This window comes from Rousettus aegyptiacus, unplaced genomic scaffold (genome assembly GCF_014176215.1).
Source record: "Rousettus aegyptiacus isolate mRouAeg1 unplaced genomic scaffold, mRouAeg1.p scaffold_m13_p_5, whole genome shotgun sequence".
Classification (NCBI taxonomy): domain Eukaryota; kingdom Metazoa; phylum Chordata; class Mammalia; order Chiroptera; family Pteropodidae; genus Rousettus; species Rousettus aegyptiacus.
Genome location: NW_023416308.1, coordinates 15,986,948 through 16,006,753, shown reverse-complemented (window position 1 = coordinate 16,006,753; position 19,806 = coordinate 15,986,948). Strand labels below are relative to the sequence as shown.

General features: G+C 46.8%; 1 long non-coding RNA gene across 4 annotated transcripts in view; it reads right to left on the bottom strand.

Moving 5' to 3' along the window:
* Nucleotides 1-19,806, bottom strand: part of LOC107520979 — a 32,178-nt gene that overhangs the window by 11,583 nt on the left and 789 nt on the right. For 2 of the 4 annotated variants that reach the window (XR_004950834.1, XR_004950835.1), the window contains exons 2-3: nt 19,249-19,437; nt 18,445-18,578 (exon numbers count right to left, since the gene is read on the bottom strand). This is a non-coding gene — a long non-coding RNA (uncharacterized LOC107520979). Of the gene's footprint in view, nt 1-1,902; nt 13,575-16,461; nt 18,579-19,248; nt 19,438-19,806 lie in introns of those variants that run through there. The other 2 variants (XR_004950833.1, XR_001599474.2) reach the window with 2 other exon arrangements.

Genomic DNA, 19,806 nt, shown 5'->3' with positions numbered 1-19,806 from the left:
CGGATATTTGTACATACTAGCTAACTCTGCCACAGAGGGCAACATGATTTCCTGATATGAAAAGGAGGAGTTATAGGGGCCCGAACAGGCAAAAACCCCACTATTAAAATGCACATGCCCTTTGCATCCTCACCCAAGAGGGAGGGGAAGACATGTCTCCTGGGCCTGTGTTCTCCTCTTCCTGTGAATGTAAAACCAACTAGTGGTCAGCCCCTGGAGCAGACACTACCCATATCCCCCCGACAATCACTTCTACCCACCAAAGGCTGCTTATTGCAAATGCTCGTAACACTGTAGCTGATGGCATTGTCCTGGCCTCAGGAGCATGCTTCTGCTTAAATGCAGGCAAACAAGACGTGCCAAGAATTAGCACGTCCAGAAGCAGTCCTCAACCAACAAGATGGCGAATTAGTGGATAGATTCCCCAGCCCCCTCTCCCCTTGGTTGGGATAACTGAGGCATGCTCTACACTGTCTCTGAGAGTCCCCTAGTAGGGTTGAGCTCTGTTATCCCACCGTGGCAACTGCTTTGACAATGCTTTCTTTACTGGCTGCCTCCCCTTTCCTGTCTCACTGCCCTACCTCCCCTGCACAGGTTCCCTGGGATCACCTCCTAGATGGGTTATCTATCTGCACTTAAAGTCTTGTCTTAGGGTCTTCTTCTGAGAGGACCCAAACCAAGGCAGAGCTCCCTAAGGACAAGGACAGTGATGCATGTTCTTCTCCCATACCACATCCAATGTTGTGCTTCATGGGTGCAGTCATCTTTTTTTAGAAACAAAAAATATGTTAATGAGTTGGTCATCTTGACCAGGGCTGCTGCACACTTACCAAGGAGAAGACCTCACACACTTGAAAATAAGCCTTGGAAGATTTATCTGCTCATCCTGTTTCTTTCCCACACACAGGAAATCCTGGGCAGGCAGAGCTTCCTGTCCAGGGGGGCGGGAAGGCGGGGGAGGGTTGAGTTCACAGCACTCCTTCAAGACTCTGCTCCTCAAGAGAGGAAATGTTTGGGCTATTTAACAGAATCAGCTTGCCTTCCCCACGGCTTGGAGAAAGAGAAAGTTTAGAGTTCTGGGTTCGAGTTCTCACTCCACCACTAGGTTACTGTATCACTCAAGCTGTTCCTTCCCTCCCTGGGCCTTAGATCCCATCCATTAAGTATAGAGGTGGAATAATTGTGCTTCGGGATATTTTAGAATTGGTACACTTTGCATCTCCTCAGAACTCAGATCCAGGCCAGGCACACTGTTTCACTCGTGAAAACTTATAAGGGATTTAAGAAGTCAAAGCAGAAAAGTGTTTGGGATATTTTGGAAGCCAGTATTAGCAACTATTAGGAAGAGTTAGAGCGGTTTGTCCTGTAGATGGAATTTTCCATGGAAACATCATTTTAAATATTTTCTTAATAAACTGGCACTCACTAGCAACTTTTCTCTTTTCCTCTTTCCAAGCTTGCTCCTATCTCTACACTGCAGCCCAAGTGACTAGGCCAATCAGATCACGTTGCTCTCCTGCTTAAAACTCATCTCTGGATAACCAGTGCCCAGCAGGGCACCAGGCCTCCTACAGTGCTTTGCACATAGCAGATGATTGATTATTGGATTGAAACTGATATCCAAACTACTGTGGCCTGGGAAGAGGTCACAGGAAAGCTTATTAGAATTGTGTTGTAAAAGTAAAAAGGCTATGAGTGAGGCTGGGAAAGCTTACCTAAGAGTAAGGGTGCTTAGTAGGGACATTGTGGTTTCGGTGTCCAGTTGCCCTTTTAGCTTCATTTCAGATCCTAGATAAGCAAAAGTATTGCATGAGTTTACTGCAGTAAAGTGAGATGCTATAGCGCATGCTGATTATATCAGTTAAGGATGCATTAAGCTGTTAAGTTACAGGATACAGTGGCTTAAACCATAAGGACATTTATTGTTTGTGTACAAATCTGGATGCAGGTGGTCACAAAGTTGGTCCACCATTTTATGATGTTATAAAAGGCATGGGTCATTCCTACTTTTTCACTGCAGGTCATTCCTATTTTTTTACTCTTCTATCCTTTCATTTCAATGTCTCATGGTCCCAGGATGACTGTCATTTCTATAAGCATCATCCTTGTTCACAGGGGGTGATCCCCTGAGCTCTCCTCATCCTTCTGTGTTTTTTTTTTTTTTTTTTTAAATCAGGAGAGCTTTTTAGAAGCACCGCAACATACTTTCCATTCTGTCTCGTTAGCCAGATCCAGGTTATGTGAGTGACCATCTGAATTAGTTGTCCATTGCTGTAAAATAAATTTCCCAAAATCTAGTTGCTGCAATGAACATTTACTGTCCTCTCTAAGTTTCTGAGTCAAGAACTCAGGGATGGCTTAGTTAGATGGTTCTAGATCAAAGTCTCAGGGGTGATCCGTGCCTGAGTCTCAATTTATAAAGGGTACTGTGTGACAACATGGAGAGGTCAGTGCCATTGAAAGAAAAGTTTAGTGTTACTCACAGTTTCCCTAGAAACAAGAGGCACAGCATGCCAGTGCTGGTCAAGAGGCAGAAAGAAGCAAGAGAAGGCCAAGGCCACAAACTTTATTAGGGTTTCCATGGGAAAAACAGGTAGGGCAGGGTAAACAGCTTAGGATCAGCTAGTTTGGATAATTCCAGTGGGCTCTGGAGTTTAGAGGCTGTCGCTAGTTGTTCAATATCTAGTTCTGGGTTGATTTGTGGCAGAGTTACATAAAGAGGTGGTCGGGGGTATGGACTCAGGATTGGTTTGTATATGAAAGGCAGGCTCACTGACGGGTTGTTTTCTATCTCAAGGAATTAGCTAGCTTTGGGAGGGTAGTCTCTTCCTAGCCACAAGGCTCCCTAAAAATGTAAAAACATTATAAAATATAGAATATAAAAAATATGATTAATATAAGGATCTCTCTGGCCCATGCTGCAGTCATCCTAAGGCTTTACTGGGGCTAGAACCACTTCCTAGTTGGCTCGCCCACATGCCTGGCATGTCGGCACTAATTGTAAAAGAAAGAACTTACACCCTCCCACATGTGCCTCTCCACAGGGCTGTTGAGCATTCTCACAACATGCCGGCTAACTTCTCCCAGAGTGAGTTATCTACAAGAGTAAGACAAAAGCAACAATGCTTTTTATGATCTAGCCTTGGAAGTCACTCTTCGAAATGAGTAAGTCCAGCTTACATTCAAGGAGAGAAGGTGAATTTCCACCTTTTGAAAGGGGATGGGGCATCAGAAAATTTGCATGTTTTAAAACCACCCGACTGCAAGAAAGTCTGGGGAAAGCAAAGAACAAGATTGTCATGACTAGTTTAAACTACTCATGATTCACCACCTGGGACACAAAGCCACCCATACAAAATCAGAGTTCAGTTAATGAGGAAGGAGAAGGAAGGCTGATGGAGAAACAGTCAAGAGTGTCGGCACAATGGTGACAATAAAGATGAAGAGGAATAGAGCTGCCAGATAACTCTGTGTCTCAATATCGCATGGGATAGGATATATTTGTACTAAACCATTATGTGTTGTTTATCCGAAAGTCGAGGTGTCTTCTATTTTCATTTGCTAAAAACCAACCACCCCTCGGTAGGAAATAGTCTTCAATAGTGATGAAAAGAGGCCAGTGAGGGGGTGGTGTTTCTTGGGAAGGGGAAGCGAAAGGAGGCCTGGGGTTGTCTGGGAAAGGAACAAATGTTTCAAAGACTAGAGTAAGCTTTCTGGAGAGGTGAGGTGGGTGAGGTTGAGGTCTCTTATGGTCCCAATTGCTCTATTCTGCTCCCACCCCAACTCCGCATCCTCCACCACCACCACCACCACCACTACTATCGTAACCTCCACTCTGATCTCAAAAAAGCCAGGAGGCTGTAGCCAGAAGCACCTCTTTTTCCATAAGAGGAAAAACCTACTGAAAAAAACCAACTCACAAAGTCTAAGTGGGGGCTAAGGGCAGTACCGTAAAACGCATGTGAGAGGTGTGGGAATGTGGAGCCTCTCTGCGTGACCTCAGGCAAGGCCTTCCCCTCTCTGGGCCTCCCTTTCCTTGGCTATATAATGAGGGATTGAGCATCTCCAAGGACCCTTTTACTTGGCCTACGTGTCTTCCTCCCAAAAGGAAAAACTAGAGGGAACAAAAAGACATGGGTGGTTTCTCTTGTCCCGTCTCCAAGCCAAACTCCACGAAAATGTCCAGTGTGACATAGATTTAATATAAACAGTGGTGCATTAATACTTACAAATACCCCAAAAGGAGTCCCAGATAGGCTATTTTTATCCTTTAAGACACACACACACTCCAACCCCCATCCCCCCCACCCATAAGAGTTTCTCCAGTTGGTTTTTACAAGAAGACAAGAGTTCCAGTTAAGGGTGCTAATTAAACAGCTTTGACTGCGGGCAGGAGGGAGGCTGGCGAAAACCTCCTCTCTGGGCATGATGTCACCACAATTGTACATTTCTCATGACCCAAGAATGTGAGTGTGTTTGCACAGCACGTTGAAGCTGGTGATGCAAGCACGGCCTGGTAAACAGGCCCCAGACAGGCAGGCCCTGCGAGGCCTGGCAGGAGCCCAGCTTGCGCTTAACTCTTTCCTGGCAGAACTAGTTGGTGGGTCACTGAGGTTTGGCCAAGGAGCCTTCTCTACTCAGCCCCTGCTTCTCTCCCAAGCAGGGTCCTTGGTCATGAGGGGTGTGGGAACTTGGAGCCTCGCTGTGTGATCTCAAGCGAGGTCCTCCCATCTCTGGGCCTCCTGAGATTGGAGTCACTGAGATTTGTGTTCCCATCACCTGCACATTTTCCTTGCTCTAGAGCCTTGGGTATATTTGATTCCTCTATTTCAGTTTTCTCATCCATACAATGGGGAAAGGGGTCAGATCCTCGGTCCTTTATCTTCAACTCTACAGTCCAGAAAGCCTAGACAATTTAAAAGGCTTTTCTGTATACTCAAGAAAACACATTTGGAGGCAAAACCTGACCTGAGTGGACTGAGGCAGGTAGAACCCTTAACCCACTTAGAGGCAATACTCACCCTTCTCACTACAGCAAAATTCATATGTTCAATGGCGATGGGAGGCAACAGCCTCCACCGGAAAACCTTTTAGAACCTCCCAAAATTCTGAATTTGGGATTCTGAAACCCATCCAGCTCCAGAGAGCTGATCAGGGATTGTAGGCCTGGGGCACCTGCCTCTAGCTTGTTGTAAGACTTACTGACAAACTGTTTTCTGCTGGAGAGTCTGTCCTTGAAGACAGGGCTCAGCTCTGTCCCTGCTGTGCCCCAAGCAGCCAGCTCAATGCTTGGCATACCGCAGGCATCCAACCAATAGTTATTGAATTAACAGCTGGAGTTATTCATATCCCATAAATGCCACGAGGGTAATTATGGGGAAACTAAGGCCTGAGCCTCTGAACTGGCCTGGCCTAGATCTTTTCCCACAGAGGGAATTCTGACTTTCCCCTAAAAAGGTAGCTGCTCACATTTCTCTGCTGGCCTGCTCACAAACAGCTTGGTGACCCCCCTACAGCATTCCAGGGCAGCTTCCTCCCCGGCTGGCTGGTTTGCGGGCATCATTGAGTTTTCCTTGGCAGAAGGTTCAGCTGATTAAAAGGGGAGCCTGCAGAAAGCTGGGGGTGGAGAAGGGTGGTCACAGGGTAGAGTCAGGATGGAGGGGTACCTGGGGAAGATGGGATCTAGTGGCTGAGATTGTGGATCAAATTCCAGGTCCTTTCAAAAGACTGTGAATGTGTCAATCAGGCCTGCCTTAAACAGAGGGCTGGAGAATTATCCAAACCCATGCAGAGCTGCCAGGACAGGAAAGGCCTCCTGACTGCAGTGAGACCTACCCTCGACTGCTGTGGGGCCCCGAGTAACTCCCTACCCTCTCTCGGTCTTAACACGAGAGAGTTGGAAAATCCAGCACAGTGGAGCAGAGCTGAGGTTAGGGACAAAGACTTAAATCCAGGCCCAGAATCTTCCTCTCGCTAGGCAGGGAGTTAGGGAAAGTCACTTTCCCTCTTTGAGCCTCAGTTGCCTCATCTGCAAAATGGCATTGAGTTAAAGGGATGTTGTCCTGATGAACACACCTGGCACATAGTAGTGATAAAGGAATGTTAGATACAATTACCTTTGGCCCGGATAACCCTCCGGATCTGATGTGCTATGTTAGGTACTTAATACAACAATAACCTCATTGTCTGAGCACCCACTATGTTCTAAGCAGTGTGCTAAGTGCTTCACCACTATTACTTTATTTCATCCTCCCCAAATCTCTCAAATGAGTATAAGCATTTTCCCTATTTTTTAGAGGAGAAGGCTGAGGTTCAAAAAGAGAGGTGAAGTGACTCACCAAAGGCTGCACAGCTAGAATGGCAGAACCAGGATTTGCCTGACTCTGAGTACCTCATACCATGGCTTCAAGAAAGATCTAGCAGCCAATTCCTGCTCAGTTCCTTGAAGCAAGAGATCCCAGGCCCAGCTGGACCACCTCTGGATGTGACTTATGACCAGTGCAAGGGCCTCAGTTTCCCCATCTGAACCATGGGGAAGCTTCTCCTTGTCCTGCCTCCCCACAAGGCTAAGGTGAGGATGTCAGTGACCTTGAAAAGGACTCTGTAGGCTCTTAAATAGGACAGGCATTCTCAAAGTCTGTTGGGGGAGACAAGAGAAAGAACAGATCCTCTCCCAGCCACCCTGACAAGTGTCAGACTAGCTCTGGTCACAGAAGGGCTAGGGTAGGGAAGGGAAGTGAGGACAGCTGCCTGGAAAAGGTTAAAGGAATTACTCAGAAGCCAATAACTGAAGAAGCAGTTCCAGCCCTCCCCCAGGACCTGACTCTCACCATAGTCCCTCTGTCTATTACACAATGGGCAGCATTGCCCAGTGGTTAAGAACTAGGCCTCCAGAGTCTGACACATCAGGGTTCAAGTCTCAGCTCCATTCATCTCTGCTGTGTGTCCTTTGGACTTTCTTTCTCAGAGTGTCAGTATTCCCAACTGTAAAATGGGGATGATAATGATAAAAGCATCACCAGGATTATAGTAAGGACAAGCCTTGGCCCATAGATATTGGTTGAACAATTATCTTCTGGTACCTGATCTGCAATCCTTGAGGGGCTTATAGTTTAGAAGAAGAAACTGTCTATAAAGTGCCTGCCACAGGTAGGTGCACACAGGATGTATAGATGTGTGTATGGGTGCGTGGATGCATGGATGCATGGAATGAGTGACTTATTCCAGGCCACAGAATCAGGAAGTAACTTTTCCTGATAACGTATGATAGGCACTGAAGGATACATAACAGTTGGTTAGAGAGAGAGAGGCGCTCCAGGAGGATGGGACTACATGAGCAAGGGCTAGGGTTAGGAATTGTGAAATGAATAGACACTGATCTCACAAGTTCTCTTGCAGTAACTTGCTTGACAAGATTCTGTGAGGAGGGAGACCTGAATGGAAGCCCTCCCAGGGTCCTCTGGGGCAGAGACAGGAGGTCGTTTAGAGGATAGGGCCCCAAGCCCAGATGAGCAGGCAGAAGCAAGCCCAGCCTGGGGGTCAAGCCTCAGAGGGCCTAGTCTGGCCATATTTGGTTTTCGAGGAACAGAAGCTTCTTGCTGGCTCTGCTGCCCACGCACAGGAGTGAGGCCACCCACAGTTGCTGAGTCTGGGATCACGAGCAGAAGCCTCACAATGGGGTGACTATAACAGTTGTTCAGAGCCTGGCATCTAGAGTCAAGAAGACATGAGTTCAAATCTCATTCGACTACTAGCAAAACAAAAGCAGTAAGATCAAGCACCATTACTGAATTTACTATGTGTCAGTCTGTGCTAAGCCTCTAACTGCATTACCTTATTTAATTCTCATCACGATAAATATTATTGCTGTTCTCATTAAACAAAACGCATGAGACCAGTGTTTCTCATCCATGCCGGGATAATTCCTAACTCCAAGCCTTTGCCCATGCAGTCCCCTCCACTGGAATGGCTCACTCTCTAACCAGTTCTATGCGTACTTCAGTACCCAGTGTGAGATATCAGGAAGAGTTACTTCCTGACTGTGGGACCTGGATTTCCAGATGAGAAACTTAAGGCACAAAGAGGTGAGGTCACATGCAAGTAAGAGACAGAGCTAGGAATAGCTAGGAAGTCCTTAGCAACTTCTCTACATTTCCCTACTTCCCAATTCTATGATCTAATCATTTTCCCCTCAAATACCCCCAACAGCATCTGTAAAGTAACACCTGGCACCTGTCGCTCCTCCCTTCCAGTTTCCAAGTTGCTTCCCAGCTGTATTCAGCCCCTCATAACAGCCTTGTGAAGAAAGCAGGCTAGATATTATCCCCATTTCATAGATGGGGAAACTGACGCTCAGAGAAATGAAGCAAGTTGCCTGAGACCTTGCAACCAGCCAGAGAGGAAGCCAGAGTTGGACAGCAGTGCTGTCTGACTCTCATTCCAGTATTCTCTCCCCACCATAGTGAGCGGACCCTCCATTTTTCTGAGAAGGAAAGGAGATTTCAGCCAAGCCACCCTAGACAGATATGAGGATAAAACAGAAAATGAATCTGAGGTCCACTTTGAAGTAGACATAAGCAGGACTAGAGGAGCATCTTGCAAACAACAAAATTAGGCCTCCTTTGAAAATCATAAAAGAATAAAGTGATTGAATAAGCTGTAACAGTTCTAAATCGGATTGTCTCCACATGACAGGCAGGAGACCAGAACAGCTCTCTAAACCCATTAGCTCATCTCACTCATTTGGGAGGCACCTCCTGCCCTACCAGGAGCCAGGAGCTGTGCAGGAGCCAGGCCAGGGCCCTTCCCCAGAGGAATAATTACCTGACCAGCGCTTCCCAGACTCTGGGATTTCACATCCTAGTATAGTGTTCTTTCCAATGGGATATACAATTGCCAACATTTTGTTATTTGTCAAAGTATATTAAAGAGAAGGAAAATAAAGTACTACTTTCTACTGTCATCACAAAATTTAATAAGAAGGACTAATCTCAGCACTTACCAGTTTTAAAAAATTACCTTTATAAGTAACTCACCACATTGTCCTAGTTTTCTCACTAGCCTCTGGCCAATGAGAACTGTAGCTGAAATGGGCATTTGGCAATCTCCAGATGAATGAGAAGAAAAACGTTTATGCAAATAACTCAGAGTAACTATATTCATTGAGTGTCTTTGGATTGAGAGACACATAAAACTATTCTGGCTACATTAATAAAGATTTATTGAAAGAAGATTTTATTGGGAAATTGGATTCTGGGGGTTATGTAGTAGACCTCTCTTGGTAAGGACAGAAAACTTCCAGAACAAATGGATCTCCCTCTCTCTCTCCACTCCCTCTCCTGTGTGTGTGTGTGTGTGTGTGTGTGTGTGTGTGTGTGTGTGTTAGCTGTTTTCTCTCTCTAGTGGCCGACGGGTTTCCTCCTTGTGGCAGAAGCATGACAGCTAATAGATTACAAGTTTCACATCTCATGGTTCCAGCAACCACAGACAGACAAATTAATTTCTCAGTTCCGGAATAGGAGAAAAATGGGCGGGGCGGGGGTGGTGGTGAAATTGTCTAATTGGACCAAACGGGTCAGATGTCTACCCCTGGACTAATCAATTGTGGCTTAGGATGGGGTAACAACATGGCAGTTCCTGTGAGAACATCATGGCTGGAGTCGAGAGAGCAGAAGAGTTGGGCAGGGGTACTAGGTTGACGGTATGATAGATGTCCACTGTGGAGATGACAAACGACCTAACGAGTGCAGATAAAGCGTCGTGGGAGTTCAGGGGAGGAAGACACACTGATCGCTGTGGAGATCAAGTAGAGCTTCTTGGAAGACATGATATTTGAGCTGAGAATGTCAGGAACAATTAGAGATTCTAAATGCCATCTCAAATTAGAAGAGCAAAATGAGTGCTAGTAGGGGACAAAGTATCATCCAAAGGAGCCATATCTTAATGCCTTTGTCAAGATTTTTAGTTTTTTTTAAAATTTAGATATAATTCATATGCCATAAAATTGTATAGTTTCTAAAAGTTTAATTATGAAATAATTTTAGGCTTACAGAAAAGTTGGAAAATAGGTCAGAGGGTTCTCCTAAACTCTTTACCTCCTAAACCACTCACCTAGCTTCATCTAATATTAACATCTTACCTAATCTTAGTACAATTACCAGAACCAGGAAAGGAACACTAATACAATGCTATTAACTAACCTATAGACCTTATTTGAATTTGCCAGTTTTCCTTTTGATCTAAAATAGGATCCCACATTGCATTTAGTTGTTGAGTCTTCTTAATCTCCTCTAATCTGTGACAGTTCCTCAGTATTCATTTTCGCTTATGACCTTGACATTGAAGAGTACTTAGTCAGTCAATTTATAGAATATCCCTTGATGTGGATGTTCGATATTTTCTCACTATTAAGATCAAGGTTATACATTTTGGGCGAGAATACCACAGCAATGATGGTGTGCCCTTTTGAGTGTTTCACACAGGGATTTATTTTGTCAGTACGATTTGTTGATAATATTAACATTAATCACTTGATTAAGGAGGTGTCTGTTGGACTTCTCTATTGTAAAGGGTTAGTGTTTAGTAGGTATTTTGTAATTAGTAAGTATTTTGTGGAGAGATACTTAAGACTATGGAAATGTAAATTTCGCATCATTTACAGTTTTTAAAAGCACTACCAAATGCATACTTTCTGCTTTCATTCCACAAACATCAGCTGTTCACCCACTACATGCCAAGCACTGGCCTAAGAAACATGGTTTGATTATGTGTAGCTTCAGGACTTTGCTGGATCTTATCTGTAAAATGAGGATAATTATATCTTACCATTCAGGGTAGCTGAGGATAAGAGGGCCGTGCTTGTGAAAGTGTCCCATAATGCTAATTGGGTTGTTCATTCTCCTTCTGAGGCACTCAGTTCTGTCTTCACCTTTACCTACTACCTATTAGCTGTCTCATTTCCGTCCTGCCTTCATCCACGCCTGCAGGCTTTTGTCTGTAGTCACTAGCCAGACTCCCTCATCCTATTTGCCAAGCCTTCATTGTGATGTCATTGAATAAGTTTGGGAGACACAAGACAAGCCTTTTAGCAACTGACAATTTCCTTCTCAAGCTTCTGTTGGCAATTTTGGGAGCTGCCCTGAGGTGCTAAACGATGCCTGGACCCTGTGGGTGGCAGGCAGGAGAACCTTTCTCCCATAGCAGAAATAACTGGAATAAGTAGGCATTGCCTTCCTCCAATAATGATTTGGCCCTAAAAAGCAAATTCTTGAGCCCCAGAGAGTACTAACAATCCTGGATGGATAATTGTGTCTTACTGAGAGATCTACCATGGGCACACCTTAAATGAATAACTTCAGAATGTGAAAGGATGAGCTCACCCTTGACCAAACCTAACTCTACAGCAGTTCTAATTTAATGGACCAAGGGGGAGGAACAAGGAGCAGTGCTCACTAAACTTAACTCCTGAGGTTGAATTCGACCTTTTTTAGAGGCAGGCGCTTTCCATGTTTGGCTGTTTCTTTATAGGAGATCGTTAAGAAGATAAAATATGATAAAGGGTGAAGGCACGTTGGAAGTCCTATAGGGTCAAGTCTATATTGCTGTTCCTACCCATTGCCCCAAGGGCAGTTTTTAGGAACGCCTTGCATGAGCAAAGCAGGCAGGTTGAAAGTCCCCAACTCTGACATCAGCTCAGGCTATCCTCTGCCTTCTTTCATCCAAGCAGGTGAATCCCTGGAAACAGAGCCCCCTAAGTAGAGACCCAGAAGTGGCTAGTGACTACAGACAGAAGCCTGCATTCCCTCCAGGGTCCTGAGTAGTTTCCTCCTTGGTGAGTGACAGGCCTGGGTTTCTCAGGCCCACCTCCTGCCTGAGCAGCAGGTGGCTAAGGGCTGAATTCCTGCCCCACTTGCAACTGAGCATGGATTGACGGCAGCAGCTCAAGACCATTTGACCTTAGTGGACCCTGAGAAAAACCTATTCCCTGGAGACTACCAAGCAGCTCTCCTGGATGGTCTAGGAACCTTCAGGTTTAAAAGACAACCTCCCCCCATCACCCAATTGATTCTTGTGGCCATAAACCCAAACTATAATGTGTACATAAATTCCACTGAGAATCTTGTTAAAATACAAATCGTAATTCAGTAGGTCTGGGGTGAAGCCTGAGACTGCATTTCCAACAAGCTCCTAGATGATGCCAAAGCTGCTGGTCCACAGTCCTCACTTCAAAAGCAAGGCTCTAAATAACAGGCTGATCAAAAGGAGGTGTGGAAACCAGAAAACAATTTTTAATGAACTAAAACTAGAAGTTTGAGAGCCCCCTCTTTGCACCTTGAAATTTGTATAAGCTTGATAACACATCTGATGGCCTTCCAATAAAGTCCTCCTTTGCTCAAGGTAATCCAGGGAGGTTCCTAGTATTTGTAAACAAAAGAATTTTTCTTAATGCCTAAAAGTATTTTGTTCTCAAAAGGAAGAAAGGGTGACTCTACCTCAGTCCCACCCTTACCTTCCCAGCCAGTTCTTCCAGCCTCAGCCACCCTAGCCTAGTTAGACCCATCTGTTTTTTAAGGGGACCTACTCCCTTTTGTACGGGGTGCTTCCAACCACTTAAATCTCTTTCAACAAGAGAGTTTTCAAACATTATCCTGGGGATTTCTTATCGTCCACTCTCAATATTTTCCCAAAAAGAGACCCGAGACTCCTTTCTGTCAGTCCCTTAGGCTCCTCCCAGCCCCTCAGCTGTCTTGTGCATCAGTTAACTGGTGACTAATTGCTCCTTAATTGTGAACCAGAGGACCCATTACAAGTTCCCACCCACACAGGCTGTCATGTGCATCCTCCATGGAAAGGTCTTTTGTGAGCCTCGTTGTTCACTTGTTGCACAAATGTGTGTTGAACCTCTTCTTTGGTGTCAGGTCTTAGTCTAGGCACTGGGGATTCGTTGGTGGATGAGAGAGTCGGTCCTTGCCTTCATAGAGCTCACATCTCAGGAGCCAAACAGCAACAAATGAATCATTTCAGATAACTGGCATGGCAAAAAATTAAAAATAAAAAAGGGAATAATGTACCAAGTAATGGCTGGAGCTTCAGATAGGTGTGCTGGGAAGGTCTTTCTGTGGAGGTGACATTTTAGTTGAGACCTGAATGGTAATCAGGATCTGGCCAGAGTGAAGATGAGGAAGAAGAAGAGTCTAAGCAGAGAGAAGGCAAAGGTGGGATGGGAAGGGCCAGCGTGGCCTCTCTGAGGAGCACTCATTGTATCCATTCAGCCCTTAGGGATCCAGAAGCCAGTCATCAGGTTGGTTGTAAGAATTAGAGCAAAACTTCCCACCTCACCCAAGTTGGCAGAGATTGGGAGTGGGTTTTATTCCTCCTGGCCCTGCCTTCAAGAGGAGTTATTCATCTGATTGGTCAGATTCCAGGATCGTGAATGGTCCTGGGTGGTAAATTGGGTGCTCTTTCCTCTAGGTCCCAAACCATATGGGCCCACGGGAGGTTTAGAGCAGAACCCCTTGGAGGGTCCACTTCAGAGGGAGTGGCTGCCCCAGCGGAATCCTGACCCAGGCTTGAGACTGCAAATAAATAAGAATACAGATTGCATTGTGAAATTTCCTGATTTTTAAATGAAAACAACAAATTCAAGAAGCTTTTTAAAAGCTATGCAGGCCAGACACAACATGTCTATGGGCAAGGCCTAGCCCCCTGGGCACCCTGGGGTGTGGTGGGCCTTGGGGAATGCCTAGAGGTAGGAGTGATAAAGAGAATCAGGAAGGAATCTAACTACATCCTGGAATATACTTGCCCTGGCAAAAATGTGCCCCAGGAGGAACTCACTACCACAGGAACATATTGAGCATCTACTGTGTGCAAGGTTCTGTAGCAGGTTGGTGGATACAAAGCAACCGCAAAGCTGTACCCTCATCCAGGGCAGGGGTGGGCCGACTGCAGGAAACCTAAGTTCCAGTGCTGGATTGCCCTCCCCTCCCCCCCCCCCCCCCCGTGATTGCTGTGTATCCTTGGGTTGTTAGTTCATCAGCTCTGGGATTCAGCACACAGCCTATGTTGACATTAAGTTAATCAAAGCAAGTGAGGACAGATTATGAAGAGCCTTGAGGGTCTGGGTAGGAAGTCTGAGCTAGATCTAATTAGGGGAAAGGAGCCACTGCAGTTTCTTGAGCAGGGAGTGACATTCTGAGTAAAATATTTTAGGAAAATGAATCAGGCCACCTGTGCAGAGGAGAGGGTCACATATCATCCAGGTGTGGTATAGTGAGACAGAAACTAAGGTTTATGCAAATCAGACCTTACCGCCCCTAGCTTAAAAGCCTTCCGTGGCTCCCTACAACCCTCAGAGAGAGTATATAACTTGTACAGTTGCACCGGGCCTGGTGCTTGATTGGCTCTACCATTGTCATCTTAAAATTCATAATAGTTTTTTAACAAGGGGCCTCATATTTTCATTTTGCGCCAAGACCCACAAAATATGAAGCCAGTCCTGTCCACAGGACCCTTTGGTCTGTACCCTGCTCCCTCTCCCTTCTCATTCACACCCTGCTCCTCCTACCTTTCCAACTTCAGTCACATTGGTCCTCCATCAGTTTCTGGAGGTTGTTCCTGTCTCAGGGCATTTGCATGGCCTGTTCCCCTGCTTGAAACCACCACTCCTTACCCCAAGACCAACTCAGTTCTTTGTTCATTAAATTTCTTCTTATCCTCCAGATCTTACATTATCTTATGAGATACACCTTCTCTGATCCCCCACCCCAGAAGTATAATAGATTCAAAACAAAACTTTAAAAATAAAGATAAAACCCCAGCATGTGCCCTCATAATGCCATGTAGCTCCTCCTTCATAGAGCTCACCTAATCTAATAATTTTATATGGGGCTCTATTTGATGAGTCTGTCTCCCCCTCCAGACTGAGCCCCACAAAGCCTACCGAGTGTCAGCGGATGCTCACGAACCTCTGTCTGGCTTCGAGGGGAGGCTGTGAGATGAGTTAAACAGGAAAGAAAGGAGAGGAAGCCACCTCTCACCTACCTTGGACATTTCCTTCAGGGTGGGCAGAAATTTTCTGCCCAGACCACACACCTAGCAGGGTCTGCTCTGATCCTGGACCTTCCCCAGCTGGAGCCCATTAGCTCCAGACGCTCTCACCCTGCCCTCTTCCCAGAGACGGGACAATCCTAGAGGTGTGTTGGGAAGGGGATCCATTTCACAGAGCCAAGCTTTAGTCTAAAGGAAACAATAATGGAGGCATTTCAGACCTCTGTCAGAATAGCCATGGGTGTTTTCAGACTTTGTGCTTATAAACGTTTGTTGAGTGACTAATATCCAACCGGGGAAATTTTTCCTTCTCTTAACCAAGTAAATAAAACCATTTGCACCACAAGAGGTAGGGAGAAGGGACAGGATTGGCACAAAACAATAAATTGGTTGACCTTGGCAAGATCAGAAATAGCATCATATCTGCCCAGGTGGCTCACATTTATTAAGCAAGTCCCAGTCACCATGATCTAGACATACACAAGCTCATGAATGCTTACCCAGTCCTAGGAGGTTGGAACTATTCTTTTCCTCATTTTGTGGATGAGAAAACCGAACCCAAGAAACTTGCCTAATGTCACACAGTAAGGAAAGGACAGAGCTGAGATTTGCACCCAAATCTGAACAAATCTAGATCTATCCTGAGCCATAATCATTAGAGACAAGCTGCTTAATTCTCTGTACCTGAATTTCTTTATCCTTCAAATAGGGCTAATAATAATCTCATCTCATTGGGGGTAGTTTGAGGAATAAATGAATTACTATGGGCTAAGACTTAGAACAATGCCAACACTTAGTACATGCATGCACTTTATAAGCATTTGCTATTATTTTTAAAATCCTTAAACTTGTTCTAAGCCAGCATGAGATGATAGGGGACCCCAGCCCCACCACTGGCTGCAGCTCCAGGCATTGCCTTTGCCGCCATTCAGCTATTATTAGGTGCAGTATCCTCATCTTAAATCCAGATGGGGAGCTAGAAGGGCGGGCAGGGCCAGCCCGGGCTGGAGGATGGCTGGGAATACTGCTGGAAGGCCCTTTCGGGATTGGGCTCCACCCTGCCTGCCCTCCCTCGCCTGCAGCGGGTCCAAGCCGCCACGTCTACACTTGGCTCTGAGGTCTGCACGGAGCACTCCCTCCCACTGTGGCCGCCTCCTCTGGGAAGGTTTAGAGCATTTCCACAGCCTCAGCACTTTTCTTTCTGCCCCAGGGAGGCCAGGCCTGCATAGAAACTATAAACTGGACACTGCTTGTCTTTGGAGCCTGCAAAGAGGCCATGCACTCTCTTGTCTAGAGGTCTTAATGCCTCTGACGAGGCCTCCTGTGTCCACCAAGGGGAAAGGGCCCACATAACTCGGTTCAAGTCCCAGCCCTACCACCAACATGTTGTGTCAACTTGGACGAGTGACTTACCCTCTCTGAGCGTCAGTTTATCTGTAAAATGGATATACTCTTAGCACCATCTTCCCTAGGGCTGCGGTGATGAGTAAATGAGTAAATGGCACATAGCAGGCATTCAATATATGCTAGTTACAGTCCCTTTACGCTTGGACATGCCAGGCCCTGAAGGGGAAACAAGGGATTTGGAAAACTGGGGATCTGGGGTGCAGAGTGATGCCACCCCAAATTTGCGATGTGACCCGAGCCTGTCCCTTGCCTTCTCTGGAACTCAGATTACCTATGAGGACCACGAGGTGGGCAACTAGGACTTTATGATGCCAAGGTTCAGCTCCTATACACACAAGTGGTTAAGAAATATGACAGAGATCCCAAATGGCAGATGGCAGGGAACTGTGATTAAGACCAACGGTTCTAGGTTCAAATTTTGTGTGGGTTGCTGGCATGGCTTGGTCTCACTGAGACTGTCTCCTCATATTTACAGTGATGATTCTACCTCATAGAATTCAAGCTGTGAGGATCATGGTAATAACAAAATTGCCACTCATGTTTTGTAAGGGTGATCTGGAGCCAGGCTCCAACCCATTGGACAGCAATTACATGGGGCCCCTGCCATGAACCTAGACCACATCAGGCATCAGAAAACCCCCCATGAGTCACAAGAGATCCAGGCTGGCCCATCCAGAACCCTCTCCTTTGTCCTGAGGCTGGTCTCCTGGGATTCGTCATAGTTTAGTGTGTGTCTCAGGACCCTTAAGGTCTCCTTCCTGGGGCCCACTTGCCTCCAAGTTTCCTTCACTGAAGAGTCACTCCCTTCTCAATCTTCAGCACTAGGGGCTAGGCCATCTTCTCCTCCAAGGCCAGAAGTTTATCTGGCACTGTCACTCAGAGAACGTAGCAGCTGGGTGACAACATGGAGACAGCCTTGCCACACTGGTTTTCCAAATAGGTCCCCAACCCCACTCCTGGAGCTGCTGATCATGACCACTTCTGCCCAAGACAAGAAGAGTCACAGCCCATGTATCTAGTCAATCCCAACAAGGACCAGTTCTCCTCTAGAGACCCCATGCTCTTCTAGCCTTACCTACCTGACTTTTCTCCAACAAAGTCTTCACAGTTCTACCTCCCTTCCTTTGCTTATGCCGTCCCCCCTCCAGGCTGTCTTTCCGCATTCCCTCAGCATGCCAAACAGCAAGTGAAGGCTTTGTCATCGACAACTTTTAGAATACAGACTCTGTCTCTCCTCCTACGCCCACTATGCTATGAGACCCCAACAGCAGGCCCAACTCGGACCCATCTCTAACCTTTCCATCCCTCCCAGTGCTCAGCAGCCTCTGGACTCCCTCACAGGCCCAAAGTCTTGACCTTGGCTGGCCTCACAGCCACTTGTGAGGACATCCCAAAAGGGTAGTTTCCCTGATAGTCTTGGAGGGAGAGGGCTTAATGAGCTCAAGCCACAATTTCCCCATTGTGCAGATGATGAAACCGAGGTTCCAAGAGGACCAAAATTTGGCCTGAGGTGGAACCAGAGCTAAGACCCTTTACCCCTCTTTCATCCCAACCCCCGGCCTGGGCTTTTTCTTCAGGATCCTGGCTGGGGGAGGGGAAGCAGGGTGATTCAGGGATCTGGCACTGCCAGCTTGATACAATATTTATTCTCAGACTCAGGCACTGGAGCCAAATATTACCCTTGGCCCCTGAGCTGTTCCAGCCGCTCCCCACTCTGCCAAGTCCAGGGTTGGACCTGGAGGAATCTGGACCCTTCCTATTACAGCGCCTTGCCTTGGGAGGACCTGAAGTGAGCTAATCCAATCCAATCCCCTTCTTTTACAGATGGACAGACCCAGGCCTCTCTAGTGTCCACAATATCTGTTCACCCTCCTCATCTGTCATTCAGGGGGCTTCACAGATGGGACCACCCCTACCTCCATTTCCTGCTCCATCCACACCCTATCTCTCCTCCTTTTCCCATTTACAAACCTCTCAGCCTCTACTCACACTGTTCCTCTGCCTTGAATGCCTTTCCATGCCTTTCCTCCTCTTTTCTGTGAGGGTGAATTTCTTTTCACTCTTCCTCAAGGATCAGTTCACATATCACCACCTTTGAGGAATCTTCCAGGATTTCCTCCAGCCTAGAGGCAGCAAGGCGGAGGGAAGGGGCTTTAACATGAGCAAAATCCCACTCAGGTTTGAATGCCATTACCAGACCCAAGTGCCTTCACCTTCCAGAGCTTCAGCTTCCTCCCATAAAGAAGTCCAGTAATACTTACCTTGCAAGGTGGTCAACTTGCAATAGGACAAAACGTGTGTCTGACATTCAACGGGTGCTCAATAGGGCAGGACCCCCCTCATGGAATGTTTACGCACTCCTGGGCTATGGCTGGAAGCTCCCCACAGGCATCAGAAAACACCCCCCGGAAGTCACAAGAGATCCAGGCTGGCCCATCCAGAACCCTCTCCTTTGTCCTGACGCTAGTCTCCTGGGATTCATCATAGTTTAGTGCGTGTCTCAGGACCCTTAAGGTCTCCTTCCTGGGGCCCACTTGCCTCCAAGTTTCCTTCACTGAAGAGTCACTCCCTTCCCAATCTTCAGCACCAGGGGCTGTCTTTGATCTTTGCGTGGTCACCACCACTACCACTATCCCGCCCCACCTCTTGCTGGGAGGAAAGGTAAGAGGTAGGCAAATAGGAGGCCCCTAGTCCTGAGGGCTTGCAGCGGGGAGGGACCCACGTATCTCTTGGGTACAGCCAAGAACTCTTCAGCGAGCGTGCGACACGTCAAATCGGCGTGCACAAACTCACCTGAGCGGTTCCGCCTGAGGGGGCGGAGCTAGAATGAAGCAGGCCATTCATTGGCGCCGGGAGCCGCCACTCAGACAGGTCCCAAGAATCCCAGGAGGCCTAGGTGTGCCCCTCCCCAACCGGCTGTTCCAAGGACGCGCGAAGTTTGAAGCTGGAGCAACTTGACCTTGTGGGTAGCTGACTCTCGTTCTGAAGAATAAGATGGCATCTAGGTCTTATAAAGAGTTCCTAGGTGGCGCCTGCCCAGGGGAAGGGGACCTCGAAATATAGCCTCAAAATTGGGCTGTTTGCTCCTCCTCCCGTGTGACTTTAACAAGTTAGTCTCTTCCCTTTCTGTGCCTTGATTTTCCTTATGTAAAATGGGACCACCTCTTACGGAGATAGGAATGAAATAAGATGATACCTTTAAAAGATACACTCCTGGCTCTCTCTCTAGTTGGGGGTAAGGTGAGGGGATAGGGGGGTGGCCACAGAGAATATGGACGGTGGGGCTGAAGGGCTTTGCTGGGAGCAACAGGCTGAAACCACTTCCCCATAACCCATCATAGTGGTTAAAAG